This window comes from Carassius gibelio, chromosome B19, assembly GCF_023724105.1.
Source record: "Carassius gibelio isolate Cgi1373 ecotype wild population from Czech Republic chromosome B19, carGib1.2-hapl.c, whole genome shotgun sequence".
Classification (NCBI taxonomy): domain Eukaryota; kingdom Metazoa; phylum Chordata; class Actinopteri; order Cypriniformes; family Cyprinidae; genus Carassius; species Carassius gibelio.
Window position 1 is genome coordinate 1874267 of NC_068414.1, and position 14185 is coordinate 1888451.

Here is a 14185-nt window from a genome sequence, read left to right on the forward strand (position 1 = left end):
ACTACGCTCGCCAAGGGTCATCAAGGGTGACAATGCCTGCCCACATGTGTTTAGTCAGCACCCCCCCCCCCCCCCCCCACTCCAAAAGGGAGGAGTAAAACTCAAAAAAGTCCTCTCGGTCCACCAATAACCAAAAGCCCAATCAAGGCAATCTCTTTCTCATGCCTCTATCTGAAAAGTTGGATAAAATCTTATATGAAAAAAAAAGTCTTTTAAAGAAATCCCTTATTCCGAGGTCACCGTAGCCACCAGATCCAGTCTGTATCCGCTTCAGTCACCCGGATCCAGTCCGTATCCAGAGAAGATGGTGGATCAACACCTAGAAAGGACCTCTATGGCCCAGAAACACAGCGGAGACCGTGACAACTAGATGAGCCGCAGATACAAATCCCTTGTAAAGACCACCTGGACAAGACCACAGGAAACAGATGATTCTTCTGCACAGTCTGACATTCCTGCAGCCTGGAGCTGATCTACTGGTTTCGTCTGACAAGGGGAGAACTGTCTCCCCGACTGAGCCTGGTTTCTCACCGGGTTTTTTCTCCATCCTTTCACCGATCGAGTTTTGGTTTCTTCCCTCTGTCGCTTCTGGCAGGCGGAGCTGGGGACACTTCATGTACAGCGATATCGTTGACTTGATTGCAAATTATTGCACAGATACTATTTAAACTGAACTTAGCTGAATGATGTCATCAAAGAGTTCAATAACGAAATGCCTTTAACTGTCATTTTGCTTTTTGACGCACTGTGTTCCTAATTAATGTTGTTCAGTTGCATTGACGCAATACTTTTTGTTTAAAGCGCAATTTAAAAAAAAAAAAAAAAAAAAAAAGAGTCCAAACAATGACCCCTGCTACGGGTAGTGTTCCAAGTGTTATGCGACTTCAGCTAATGATGGGTCCATCAGAAATTTTACGGTGCTAGGGCTGGGTCTGCGTCAGAAGAAGCCATGCATTGTTTAGTTATGTCAGTGCAGTGCCGTCAGTTGGGGGAGAAACGGCAGCATGCACGGCTCCTCGTTAGTATAGTGGACAGTATCTCCGCCTGTCACGCGGAAGACCGGGGTTCGATTCCCCGACGGGGAGAGCTGGTTCTTTTCGTCTTCCGAATGATCCATCCAAAATGTTTGGTTGGAGTCGCAGGTCACAGAAGGAGTTCTGCTTCGACGTCAGCCCGAGCCAAAGGACATGCGTTGGCCGGGAATCGAACCCGGGTCAACTGCTTGGAAGGCAGCTATGCTCACCACTATACCACCAACGCAGGCGGAAGTCAGTAGCTTTATTGACGCACTGTGTTCCTAATAAATGTTGTTCAGTTGCATTGACACAATACTTTTTGTTTAAAGCGCAATTAAAAAAAAAAAAAAAAAAAAAAAAGAGTCCAAACAATGACCCCTGCTACCGGTAGTGTTGCAAGTGTTATGCGACTTCAGCTAATGATGGGTCCATCCGAAATTATTCCATCCAAAAGTTTTGGGTGGAGGCACAGGTCACAGAGGGAGTTCTGCTTCGACGTCAGCCCGAGCCAAAGGACATGCGCACTGCTCTCTCCAACTGCTTGGAAGGCAGCTATGCTCACCACTATACCACCAACGCAGTCAGCAGTCAGCAACTTGCGCCGTCACTAAGAAGGCTCGAAGTGCACGAGTCGCCGATAGGGCTAGAGGAGCAGATGAGATCTTTGTTTGGACCCGTCACTAAAGAGAGCCTTCAAGAATTTGCATCCCGTCACGTACAAGAAAGCGCTGCCTTCCCATCCGGCTAAATAAACACGAAGTGGTCAAACGCAGAGAGTGCCTATAATAACCAAAAGCCCAATCAAGGCAATCTCTTTCTCATGCCTCTATCTGAAAAGTTGGATAAAATCTTATATGAAAAAAAAAGTCTTTTAAAGAAATCCCTTATTCCGAGGTCACCGTAGCCACCAGATCCAGTCTGTATCCGCTTCAGTCACCCGGATCCAGTCCGTATCCAGAGAAGATGGTGGATCAACACCTAGAAAGGACCTCTATGGCCCAGAAACACAGCGGAGACCGTGACAACTAGATGAGCCGCAGATACAAATCCCTTGTAAAGACCACCTGGACAAGACCACAGGAAACAGATGATTCTTCTGCACAGTCTGACATTCCTGCAGCCTGGAGCTGATCTACTGGTTTCGTCTGACAAGGGGAGAACTGTCTCCCCGACTGAGCCTGGTTTCTCACCGGGTTTTTTCTCCATCCTTTCACCGATCGAGTTTTGGTTTCTTGCCTCTGTCGCTTCTGGCAGGCGGAGCTGGGGACACTTCATGTACAGCGATATCGTTGACTTGATTGCAAATTATTGCACAGATACTATTTAAACTGAACTTAGCTGAATGATGTCATCAAAGAGTTCAATAACGAAATGCCTTTAACTGTCATTTTGCTTTTTGACGCACTGTGTTCCTAATTAATGTTGTTCAGTTGCATTGACGCAATACTTTCTGTTTAAAGCGCAATTTAAAAAAAAAAAAAAAAAAAAGAGTCCAAACAATGACCCCTGCTACGGGTAGTGTTCCAAGTGTTATGCGACTTCAGCAAATGATGGGTCCATCAGAAATTTTACGGTGCTAGGGCTGGGTCTGCGTCAGAAGAAGCCATGCATTGTTTAGTTATGTCAGTGCAGTGCCGTCAGTTGGGGGAGAAACGGCAGCATGCACGGCTCCTCGTTAGTATAGTGGACAGTATCTCCGCCTGTCACGCGGAAGACCGGGGTTCGATTCCCCGACGGGGAGAGCTGGTTCTTTTCGTCTTCCGAATGATCCATCCAAAATGTTTGGTTGGAGTCGCAGGTCACAGAAGGAGTTCTGCTTCGACGTCAGCCCGAGCCAAAGGACATGCGTTGGCCGGGAATCGAACCCGGGTCAACTGCTTGGAAGGCAGCTATGCTCACCACTATACCACCAACGCAGGCGGAAGTCAGTAGCTTTATTGACGCACTGTGTTCCTAATAAATGTTGTTCAGTTGCATTGACACAATACTTTTTTTTTAAAGCGCAATTAAAAAAAAAAAAAAAAAAAAAAAAGAGTCCAAACAATGACCCCTGCTACCGGTAGTGTTGCAAGTGTTATGCGACTTCAGCTAATGATGGGTCCATCCGAAATTATTCCATCCAAAAGTTTTGGGTGGAGGCACAGGTCACAGAGGGAGTTCTGCTTCGACGTCAGCCCGAGCCAAAGGATATGCGTTGGCCGGGAATCGAATCCGGGTCAACTGCTTGGAAGGCAGCTATGCTCACCACTATACCACCAACACAGTCAGCAGTCAGCAACTTGCGCCGTCACTAAGAAGGCTCGAAGTGCACGAGTCGCCGATAGGGCTAGAGGAGCAGATGAGATCTTTGTTTGGACCCGTCACTAAAGAGAGCCTTCAAGAATTTGCATCCCGTCACGTACAAGAAAGCGCTGCCTTCCCATCCGGCTAAATAAACACGAAGTGGTCAAACGCAGAGAGTGCCTATAATAACCAAAAGCCCAATCAAGGCAATCTCTTTCTCATGCCTCTATCTGAAAAGTTGGATAAAATCTTATATGAAAAAAAAAGTCTTTTAAAGAAATCCCTTATTCCGAGGTCACCGTAGCCACCAGATCCAGTCTGTATCCGCTTCAGTCACCCGGATCCAGTCCGTATCCAGAGAAGATGGTGGATCAACACCTAGAAAGGACCTCTATGGCCCAGAAACACAGCGGAGACCGTGACAACTAGATGAGCCGCAGATACAAATCCCTTGTAAAGACCACCTGGACAAGACCACAGGAAACAGATGATTCTTCTGCACAGTCTGACATTCCTGCAGCCTGGAGCTGATCTACTGGTTTCGTCTGACAAGGGGAGAACTGTCTCCCCGACTGAGCCTGGTTTCTCACCGGGTTTTTTCTCCATCCTTTCACCGATCGAGTTTTGGTTTCTTCCCTCTGTCGCTTCTGGCAGGCGGAGCTGGGGACACTTCATGTACAGCGATATCGTTGACTTGATTGCAAATTATTGCACAGATACTATTTAAACTGAACTTAGCTGAATGATGTCATCAAAGAGTTCAATAACGAAATGCCTTTAACTGTCATTTTGCTTTTTGACGCACTGTGTTCCTAATTAATGTTGTTCAGTTGCATTGACGCAATACTTTTTGTTTAAAGCGCAATTAAAAAAAAAAAAAAAAAAAAAAAGTCCAAACAATGACCCCTGCTACGGGTAGTGTTCCAAGTGTTATGCGACTTCAGCTAATGATGGGTCCATCAGAAATTTTACGGTGCTAGGGCTGGGTCTGCGTCAGAAGAAGCCATGCATTGTTTAGTTATGTCAGTGCAGTGCCGTCAGTTGGGGGAGAAACGGCAGCATGCACGGCTCCTCGTTAGTATAGTGGACAGTATCTCCGCCTGTCACGCGGAAGACCGGGGTTCGATTCCCCGACGGGGAGAGCTGGTTCTTTTCGTCTTCCGAATGATCCATCCAAAATGTTTGGTTGGAGTCGCAGGTCACAGAAGGAGTTCTGCTTCGACGTCAGCCCGAGCCAAAGGACATGCGTTGGCCGGGAATCGAACCCGGGTCAACTGCTTGGAAGGCAGCTATGCTCACCACTATACCACCAACGCAGGCGGAAGTCAGTAGCTTTATTGACGCACTGTGTTCCTAATAAATGTTGTTCAGTTGCATTGACACAATACTTTTTGTTTAAAGCGCAATTAAAAAAAAAAAAAAAAAAAAAAAAGAGTCCAAACAATGACCCCTGCTACCGGTAGTGTTGCAAGTGTTATGCGACTTCAGCTAATGATGGGTCCATCCGAAATTATTCCATCCAAAAGTTTTGGGTGGAGGCACAGGTCACAGAGGGAGTTCTGCTTCGACGTCAGCCCGAGCCAAAGGATATGCGTTGGCCGGGAATCGAATCCGGGTCAACTGCTTGGAAGGCAGCTATGCTCACCACTATACCACCAACGCAGTCAGCAGTCAGCAACTTGCGCCGTCACTAAGAAGGCTCGAAGTGCACGAGTCGCCGATAGGGCTAGAGGAGCAGATGAGATCTTTGTTTGGACCCGTCACTAAAGAGAGCCTTCAAGAATTTGCATCCCGTCACGTACAAGAAAGCGCTGCCTTCCCATCCGGCTAAATAAACACGAAGTGGTCAAACGCAGAGAGTGCCTATTCAGACGATGACCAGTGGCAAGCCCTCTCGCAGCATGCTGCCTGACGGTCAAACTGATTCTGCTCTTGACATTTCGATGTAGCTCTGCTGTGAGCAGAGCACCCAAAAATACAGGTCACTCGCAAAAGTTCCCCTCCACGGAAATCTTTAGTAAAAGGCGAAAGATTTATGCGACAATGAAGAGAAACTCGAGCTGTGTCTCCAAACCCTCGGGCCTGTGCGCTGCCTCTGTTAAACTACTACGCTCGCCAAGGGTCATCAAGGGTGACAATGCCTGCCCACATGTGTTTAGTCAGCACCCCCCCCCCCCCCACTCCAAAAGGGAGGAGTAAAACTCAAAAAAGTCCTCTCGGTCCACCAATAACCAAAAGCCCAATCAAGGCAATCTCTTTCTCATGCCTCTATCTGAAAAGTTGGATAAAATCTTATATGAAAAAAAAAGTCTTTTAAAGAAATCCCTTATTCCGAGGTCACCGTAGCCACCAGATCCAGTCTGTATCCGCTTCAGTCACCCGGATCCAGTCCGTATCCAGAGAAGATGGTGGATCAACACCTAGAAAGGACCTCTATGGCCCAGAAACACAGCGGAGACCGTGACAACTAGATGAGCCGCAGATACAAATCCCTTGTAAAGACCACCTGGACAAGACCACAGGAAACAGATGATTCTTCTGCACAGTCTGACATTCCTGCAGCCTGGAGCTGATCTACTGGTTTCGTCTGACAAGGGGAGAACTGTCTCCCCGACTGAGCCTGGTTTCTCACCGGGTTTTTTCTCCATCCTTTCACCGATCGAGTTTTGGTTTCTTCCCTCTGTCGCTTCTGGCAGGCGGAGCTGGGGACACTTCATGTACAGCGATATCGTTGACTTGATTGCAAATTATTGCACAGATACTATTTAAACTGAACTTAGCTGAATGATGTCATCAAAGAGTTCAATAACGAAATGCCTTTAACTGTCATTTTGCTTTTTGACGCACTGTGTTCCTAATTAATGTTGTTCAGTTGCATTGACGCAATACTTTTTGTTTAAAGCGCAATTTAAAAAAAAAAAAAAAAAAAAAAAGAGTCCAAACAATGACCCCTGCTACGGGTAGTGTTCCAAGTGTTATGCGACTTCAGCTAATGATGGGTCCATCAGAAATTTTACGGTGCTAGGGCTGGGTCTGCGTCAGAAGAAGCCATGCATTGTTTAGTTATGTCAGTGCAGTGCCGTCAGTTGGGGGAGAAACGGCAGCATGCACGGCTCCTCGTTAGTATAGTGGACAGTATCTCCGCCTGTCACGCGGAAGACCGGGGTTCGATTCCCCGACGGGGAGAGCTGGTTCTTTTCGTCTTCCGAATGATCCATCCAAAATGTTTGGTTGGAGTCGCAGGTCACAGAAGGAGTTCTGCTTCGACGTCAGCCCGAGCCAAAGGACATGCGTTGGCCGGGAATCGAACCCGGGTCAACTGCTTGGAAGGCAGCTATGCTCACCACTATACCACCAACGCAGGCGGAAGTCAGTAGCTTTATTGACGCACTGTGTTCCTAATAAATGTTGTTCAGTTGCATTGACACAATACTTTTTGTTTAAAGCGCAATTAAAAAAAAAAAAAAAAAAAAAAAAGAGTCCAAACAATGACCCCTGCTACCGGTAGTGTTGCAAGTGTTATGCGACTTCAGCTAATGATGGGTCCATCCGAAATTATTCCATCCAAAAGTTTTGGGTGGAGGCACAGGTCACAGAGGGAGTTCTGCTTCGACGTCAGCCCGAGCCAAAGGATATGCGTTGGCCGGGAATCGAATCCGGGTCAACTGCTTGGAAGGCAGCTATGCTCACCACTATACCACCAACGCAGTCAGCAGTCAGCAACTTGCGCCGTCACTAAGAAGGCTCGAAGTGCACGAGTCGCCGATAGGGCTAGAGGAGCAGATGAGATCTTTGTTTGGACCCGTCACTAAAGAGAGCCTTCAAGAATTTGCATCCCGTCACGTACAAGAAAGCGCTGCCTTCCCATCCGGCTAAATAAACACGAAGTGGTCAAACGCAGAGAGTGCCTATTCAGACGATGACCAGTGGCAAGCCCTCTCGCAGCATGCTGCCTGACGGTCAAACTGATTCTGCTCTTGACATTTCGATGTAGCTCTGCTGTGAGCAGAGCACCCAAAAATACAGGTCACTCGCAAAAGTTCCCCTCCACGGAAATCTTTAGTAAAAGGCGAAAGATTTATGCGACAATGAAGAGAAACTCGAGCTGTGTCTCCAAACCCTCGGGCCTGTGCGCTGCCTCTGTTAAACTACTACGCTCGCCAAGGGTCATCAAGGGTGACAATGCCTGCCCACATGTGTTTAGTCAGCACCCCCCCCCCCCCCACTCCAAAAGGGAGGAGTAAAACTCAAAAAAGTCCTCTCGGTCCACCAATAACCAAAAGCCCAATCAAGGCAATCTCTTTCTCATGCCTCTATCTGAAAAGTTGGATAAAATCTTATATGAAAAAAAAAGTCTTTTAAAGAAATCCCTTATTCCGAGGTCACCGTAGCCACCAGATCCAGTCTGTATCCGCTTCAGTCACCCGGATCCAGTCCGTATCCAGAGAAGATGGTGGATCAACACCTAGAAAGGACCTCTATGGCCCAGAAACACAGCGGAGACCGTGACAACTAGATGAGCCGCAGATACAAATCCCTTGTAAAGACCACCTGGACAAGACCACAGGAAACAGATGATTCTTCTGCACAGTCTGACATTCCTGCAGCCTGGAGCTGATCTACTGGTTTCGTCTGACAAGGGGAGAACTGTCTCCCCGACTGAGCCTGGTTTCTCACCGGGTTTTTTCTCCATCCTTTCACCGATCGAGTTTTGGTTTCTTCCCTCTGTCGCTTCTGGCAGGCGGAGCTGGGGACACTTCATGTACAGCGATATCGTTGACTTGATTGCAAATTATTGCACAGATACTATTTAAACTGAACTTAGCTGAATGATGTCATCAAAGAGTTCAATAACGAAATGCCTTTAACTGTCATTTTGCTTTTTGACGCACTGTGTTCCTAATTAATGTTGTTCAGTTGCATTGACGCAATACTTTTTGTTTAAAGCGCAATTTAAAAAAAAAAAAAAAAAAAAAAAGAGTCCAAACAATGACCCCTGCTACGGGTAGTGTTCCAAGTGTTATGCGACTTCAGCTAATGATGGGTCCATCAGAAATTTTACGGTGCTAGGGCTGGGTCTGCGTCAGAAGAAGCCATGCATTGTTTAGTTATGTCAGTGCAGTGCCGTCAGTTGGGGGAGAAACGGCAGCATGCACGGCTCCTCGTTAGTATAGTGGACAGTATCTCCGCCTGTCACGCGGAAGACCGGGGTTCGATTCCCCGACGGGGAGAGCTGGTTCTTTTCGTCTTCCGAATGATCCATCCAAAATGTTTGGTTGGAGTCGCAGGTCACAGAAGGAGTTCTGCTTCGACGTCAGCCCGAGCCAAAGGACATGCGTTGGCCGGGAATCGAACCCGGGTCAACTGCTTGGAAGGCAGCTATGCTCACCACTATACCACCAACGCAGGCGGAAGTCAGTAGCTTTATTGACGCACTGTGTTCCTAATAAATGTTGTTCAGTTGCATTGACACAATACTTTTTGTTTAAAGCGCAATTAAAAAAAAAAAAAAAAAAAAAAAAGAGTCCAAACAATGACCCCTGCTACCGGTAGTGTTGCAAGTGTTATGCGACTTCAGCTAATGATGGGTCCATCCGAAATTATTCCATCCAAAAGTTTTGGGTGGAGGCACAGGTCACAGAGGGAGTTCTGCTTCGACGTCAGCCCGAGCCAAAGGACATGCGCACTGCTCTCTCCAACTGCTTGGAAGGCAGCTATGCTCACCACTATACCACCAACGCAGTCAGCAGTCAGCAACTTGCGCCGTCACTAAGAAGGCTCGAAGTGCACGAGTCGCCGATAGGGCTAGAGGAGCAGATGAGATCTTTGTTTGGACCCGTCACTAAAGAGAGCCTTCAAGAATTTGCATCCCGTCACGTACAAGAAAGCGCTGCCTTCCCATCCGGCTAAATAAACACGAAGTGGTCAAACGCAGAGAGTGCCTATAATAACCAAAAGCCCAATCAAGGCAATCTCTTTCTCATGCCTCTATCTGAAAAGTTGGATAAAATCTTATATGAAAAAAAAAGTCTTTTAAAGAAATCCCTTATTCCGAGGTCACCGTAGCCACCAGATCCAGTCTGTATCCGCTTCAGTCACCCGGATCCAGTCCGTATCCAGAGAAGATGGTGGATCAACACCTAGAAAGGACCTCTATGGCCCAGAAACACAGCGGAGACCGTGACAACTAGATGAGCCGCAGATACAAATCCCTTGTAAAGACCACCTGGACAAGACCACAGGAAACAGATGATTCTTCTGCACAGTCTGACATTCCTGCAGCCTGGAGCTGATCTACTGGTTTCGTCTGACAAGGGGAGAACTGTCTCCCCGACTGAGCCTGGTTTCTCACCGGGTTTTTTCTCCATCCTTTCACCGATCGAGTTTTGGTTTCTTGCCTCTGTCGCTTCTGGCAGGCGGAGCTGGGGACACTTCATGTACAGCGATATCGTTGACTTGATTGCAAATTATTGCACAGATACTATTTAAACTGAACTTAGCTGAATGATGTCATCAAAGAGTTCAATAACGAAATGCCTTTAACTGTCATTTTGCTTTTTGACGCACTGTGTTCCTAATTAATGTTGTTCAGTTGCATTGACGCAATACTTTCTGTTTAAAGCGCAATTTAAAAAAAAAAAAAAAAAAAAGAGTCCAAACAATGACCCCTGCTACGGGTAGTGTTCCAAGTGTTATGCGACTTCAGCAAATGATGGGTCCATCAGAAATTTTACGGTGCTAGGGCTGGGTCTGCGTCAGAAGAAGCCATGCATTGTTTAGTTATGTCAGTGCAGTGCCGTCAGTTGGGGGAGAAACGGCAGCATGCACGGCTCCTCGTTAGTATAGTGGACAGTATCTCCGCCTGTCACGCGGAAGACCGGGGTTCGATTCCCCGACGGGGAGAGCTGGTTCTTTTCGTCTTCCGAATGATCCATCCAAAATGTTTGGTTGGAGTCGCAGGTCACAGAAGGAGTTCTGCTTCGACGTCAGCCCGAGCCAAAGGACATGCGTTGGCCGGGAATCGAACCCGGGTCAACTGCTTGGAAGGCAGCTATGCTCACCACTATACCACCAACGCAGGCGGAAGTCAGTAGCTTTATTGACGCACTGTGTTCCTAATAAATGTTGTTCAGTTGCATTGACACAATACTTTTTGTTTAAAGCGCAATTAAAAAAAAAAAAAAAAAAAAAAAAGAGTCCAAACAATGACCCCTGCTACCGGTAGTGTTGCAAGTGTTATGCGACTTCAGCTAATGATGGGTCCATCCGAAATTATTCCATCCAAAAGTTTTGGGTGGAGGCACAGGTCACAGAGGGAGTTCTGCTTCGACGTCAGCCCGAGCCAAAGGATATGCGTTGGCCGGGAATCGAATCCGGGTCAACTGCTTGGAAGGCAGCTATGCTCACCACTATACCACCAACACAGTCAGCAGTCAGCAACTTGCGCCGTCACTAAGAAGGCTCGAAGTGCACGAGTCGCCGATAGGGCTAGAGGAGCAGATGAGATCTTTGTTTGGACCCGTCACTAAAGAGAGCCTTCAAGAATTTGCATCCCGTCACGTACAAGAAAGCGCTGCCTTCCCATCCGGCTAAATAAACACGAAGTGGTCAAACGCAGAGAGTGCCTATAATAACCAAAAGCCCAATCAAGGCAATCTCTTTCTCATGCCTCTATCTGAAAAGTTGGATAAAATCTTATATGAAAAAAAAAGTCTTTTAAAGAAATCCCTTATTCCGAGGTCACCGTAGCCACCAGATCCAGTCTGTATCCGCTTCAGTCACCCGGATCCAGTCCGTATCCAGAGAAGATGGTGGATCAACACCTAGAAAGGACCTCTATGGCCCAGAAACACAGCGGAGACCGTGACAACTAGATGAGCCGCAGATACAAATCCCTTGTAAAGACCACCTGGACAAGACCACAGGAAACAGATGATTCTTCTGCACAGTCTGACATTCCTGCAGCCTGGAGCTGATCTACTGGTTTCGTCTGACAAGGGGAGAACTGTCTCCCCGACTGAGCCTGGTTTCTCACCGGGTTTTTTCTCCATCCTTTCACCGATCGAGTTTTGGTTTCTTCCCTCTGTCGCTTCTGGCAGGCGGAGCTGGGGACACTTCATGTACAGCGATATCGTTGACTTGATTGCAAATTATTGCACAGATACTATTTAAACTGAACTTAGCTGAATGATGTCATCAAAGAGTTCAATAACGAAATGCCTTTAACTGTCATTTTGCTTTTTGACGCACTGTGTTCCTAATTAATGTTGTTCAGTTGCATTGACGCAATACTTTTTGTTTAAAGCGCAATTTAAAAAAAAAAAAAAAAAAAAAAAGAGTCCAAACAATGACCCCTGCTACGGGTAGTGTTCCAAGTGTTATGCGACTTCAGCTAATGATGGGTCCATCAGAAATTTTACGGTGCTAGGGCTGGGTCTGCGTCAGAAGAAGCCATGCATTGTTTAGTTATGTCAGTGCAGTGCCGTCAGTTGGGGGAGAAACGGCAGCATGCACGGCTCCTCGTTAGTATAGTGGACAGTATCTCCGCCTGTCACGCGGAAGACCGGGGTTCGATTCCCCGACGGGGAGAGCTGGTTCTTTTCGTCTTCCGAATGATCCATCCAAAATGTTTGGTTGGAGTCGCAGGTCACAGAAGGAGTTCTGCTTCGACGTCAGCCCGAGCCAAAGGACATGCGTTGGCCGGGAATCGAACCCGGGTCAACTGCTTGGAAGGCAGCTATGCTCACCACTATACCACCAACAGAGGCGGAAGTCAGTAGCTTTATTGACGCACTGTGTTCCTAATAAATGTTGTTCAGTTGCATTGACACAATACTTTTTGTTTAAAGCGCAATTAAAAAAAAAAAAAAAAAAAAAAGAGTCCAAACAATGACCCCTGCTACGGGTAGTGTTGCAAGTGTTATGCGACTTCAGCTAATGATGGGTCCATCCGAAATTATTCCATCCAAAATTTTGGGTGGAGGCACAGGTCACAGAGGGAGTTCTGCTTCGACGTCAGCCCGAGCCAAAGGACATGCGCACTGCTCTCTCCAACTGCTTGGAAGGCAGCTATGCTCACCACTATACCACCAACGCAGTCAGCAGTCAGCAACTTGCGCCGTCACTAAGAAGGCTCGAAGTGCACGAGTCGCCGATAGGGCTAGAGGAGCAGATGAGATCTTTGTTTGGACCCGTCACTAAAGAGAGCCTTCAAGAATTTGCATCCCGTCACGTACAAGAAAGCGCTGCCTTCCCATCCGGCTAAATAAACACGAAGTGGTCAAACGCAGAGAGTGCCTATAATAACCAAAAGCCCAATCAAGGCAATCTCTTTCTCATGCCTCTATCTGAAAAGTTGGATAAAATCTTATATGAAAAAAAAAGTCTTTTAAAGAAATCCCTTATTCCGAGGTCACCGTAGCCACCAGATCCAGTCTGTATCCGCTTCAGTCACCCGGATCCAGTCCGTATCCAGAGAAGATGGTGGATCAACACCTAGAAAGGACCTCTATGGCCCAGAAACACAGCGGAGACCGTGACAACTAGATGAGCCGCAGATACAAATCCCTTGTAAAGACCACCTGGACAAGACCACAGGAAACAGATGATTCTTCTGCACAGTCTGACATTCCTGCAGCCTGGAGCTGATCTACTGGTTTCGTCTGACAAGGGGAGAACTGTCTCCCCGACTGAGCCTGGTTTCTCACCGGGTTTTTTCTCCATCCTTTCACCGATCGAGTTTTGGTTTCTTGCCTCTGTCGCTTCTGGCAGGCGGAGCTGGGGACACTTCATGTACAGCGATATCGTTGACTTGATTGCAAATTATTGCACAGATACTATTTAAACTGAACTTAGCTGAATGATGTCATCAAAGAGTTCAATAACGAAATGCCTTTAACTGTCATTTTGCTTTTTGACGCACTGTGTTCCTAATTAATGTTGTTCAGTTGCATTGACGCAATACTTTCTGTTTAAAGCGCAATTTAAAAAAAAAAAAAAAAAAAAGAGTCCAAACAATGACCCCTGCTACGGGTAGTGTTCCAAGTGTTATGCGACTTCAGCAAATGATGGGTCCATCAGAAATTTTACGGTGCTAGGGCTGGGTCTGCGTCAGAAGAAGCCATGCATTGTTTAGTTATGTCAGTGCAGTGCCGTCAGTTGGGGGAGAAACGGCAGCATGCACGGCTCCTCGTTAGTATAGTGGACAGTATCTCCGCCTGTCACGCGGAAGACCGGGGTTCGATTCCCCGACGGGGAGAGCTGGTTCTTTTCGTCTTCCGAATGATCCATCCAAAATGATTGGTTGGAGTCGCAGGTCACAGAAGGAGTTCTGCTTCGACGTCAGCCCGAGCCAAAGGACATGCGTTGGCCGGGAATCGAACCCGGGTCAACTGCTTGGAAGGCAGCTATGCTCACCACTATACCACCAACGCAGGCGGAAGTCAGTAGCTTTATTGACGCACTGTGTTCCTAATAAATGTTGTTCAGTTGCATTGACACAATACTTTTTGTTTAAAGCGCAATTAAAAAAAAAAAAAAAAAAAAAAAAGAGTCCAAACAATGACCCCTGCTACCGGTAGTGTTGCAAGTGTTATGCGACTTCAGCTAATGATGGGTCCATCCGAAATTATTCCATCCAAAAGTTTTGGGTGGAGGCACAGGTCACAGAGGGAGTTCTGCTTCGACGTCAGCCCGAGCCAAAGGATATGCGTTGGCCGGGAATCGAATCCGGGTCAACTGCTTGGAAGGCAGCTATGCTCACCACTATACCACCAACACAGTCAGCAGTCAGCAACTTGCGCCGTCACTAAGAAGGCTCGAAGTGCACGAGTCGCCGATAGGGCTAGAGGAGCAGATGAGATCTTTGTTTGGACCCGTCACTAAAG

The 14185-nt window shown here is 47.1% G+C and overlaps 9 non-coding genes across 9 annotated transcripts; all 9 read right to left on the bottom strand.

Annotated features, from left to right (window-relative positions):
- Positions 1 to 1188: 1188 nt before the first annotated feature.
- Positions 1189 to 1260, bottom strand: trnag-ucc (transfer RNA glycine (anticodon UCC)). Its single transcript has one exon. It is a non-coding gene; the product is annotated as a tRNA-Gly (tRNA).
- Positions 1261 to 2860: 1600 nt separating this feature from the next.
- On the bottom strand, positions 2861 to 2932 carry trnag-ucc (transfer RNA glycine (anticodon UCC)). Its single transcript has one exon. It is a non-coding gene; the product is annotated as a tRNA-Gly (tRNA).
- A 1611-nt stretch (positions 2933 to 4543) lies between these two features.
- Positions 4544 to 4615, bottom strand: trnag-ucc (transfer RNA glycine (anticodon UCC)). Its single transcript has one exon. It is a non-coding gene; the product is annotated as a tRNA-Gly (tRNA).
- A 631-nt stretch (positions 4616 to 5246) lies between these two features.
- On the bottom strand, positions 5247 to 5361 carry LOC127980511 (U5 spliceosomal RNA). The gene has a single exon (XR_008159533.1). It is a non-coding gene; the product is annotated as a U5 spliceosomal RNA (small nuclear RNA).
- Positions 5362 to 6588: 1227 nt separating this feature from the next.
- Positions 6589 to 6660, bottom strand: trnag-ucc (transfer RNA glycine (anticodon UCC)). The gene has a single exon. It is a non-coding gene; the product is annotated as a tRNA-Gly (tRNA).
- Positions 6661 to 7291: 631 nt separating this feature from the next.
- LOC127980512 (U5 spliceosomal RNA) lies at positions 7292 to 7406 on the bottom strand. The gene has a single exon (XR_008159534.1). It is a non-coding gene; the product is annotated as a U5 spliceosomal RNA (small nuclear RNA).
- A 1227-nt stretch (positions 7407 to 8633) lies between these two features.
- trnag-ucc (transfer RNA glycine (anticodon UCC)) lies at positions 8634 to 8705 on the bottom strand. Its single transcript has one exon. It is a non-coding gene; the product is annotated as a tRNA-Gly (tRNA).
- A 1600-nt stretch (positions 8706 to 10305) lies between these two features.
- trnag-ucc (transfer RNA glycine (anticodon UCC)) lies at positions 10306 to 10377 on the bottom strand. The gene has a single exon. It is a non-coding gene; the product is annotated as a tRNA-Gly (tRNA).
- Positions 10378 to 13660: 3283 nt separating this feature from the next.
- trnag-ucc (transfer RNA glycine (anticodon UCC)) lies at positions 13661 to 13732 on the bottom strand. The gene has a single exon. It is a non-coding gene; the product is annotated as a tRNA-Gly (tRNA).
- Between the last annotated feature and the right edge of the window lie 453 nt (positions 13733 to 14185).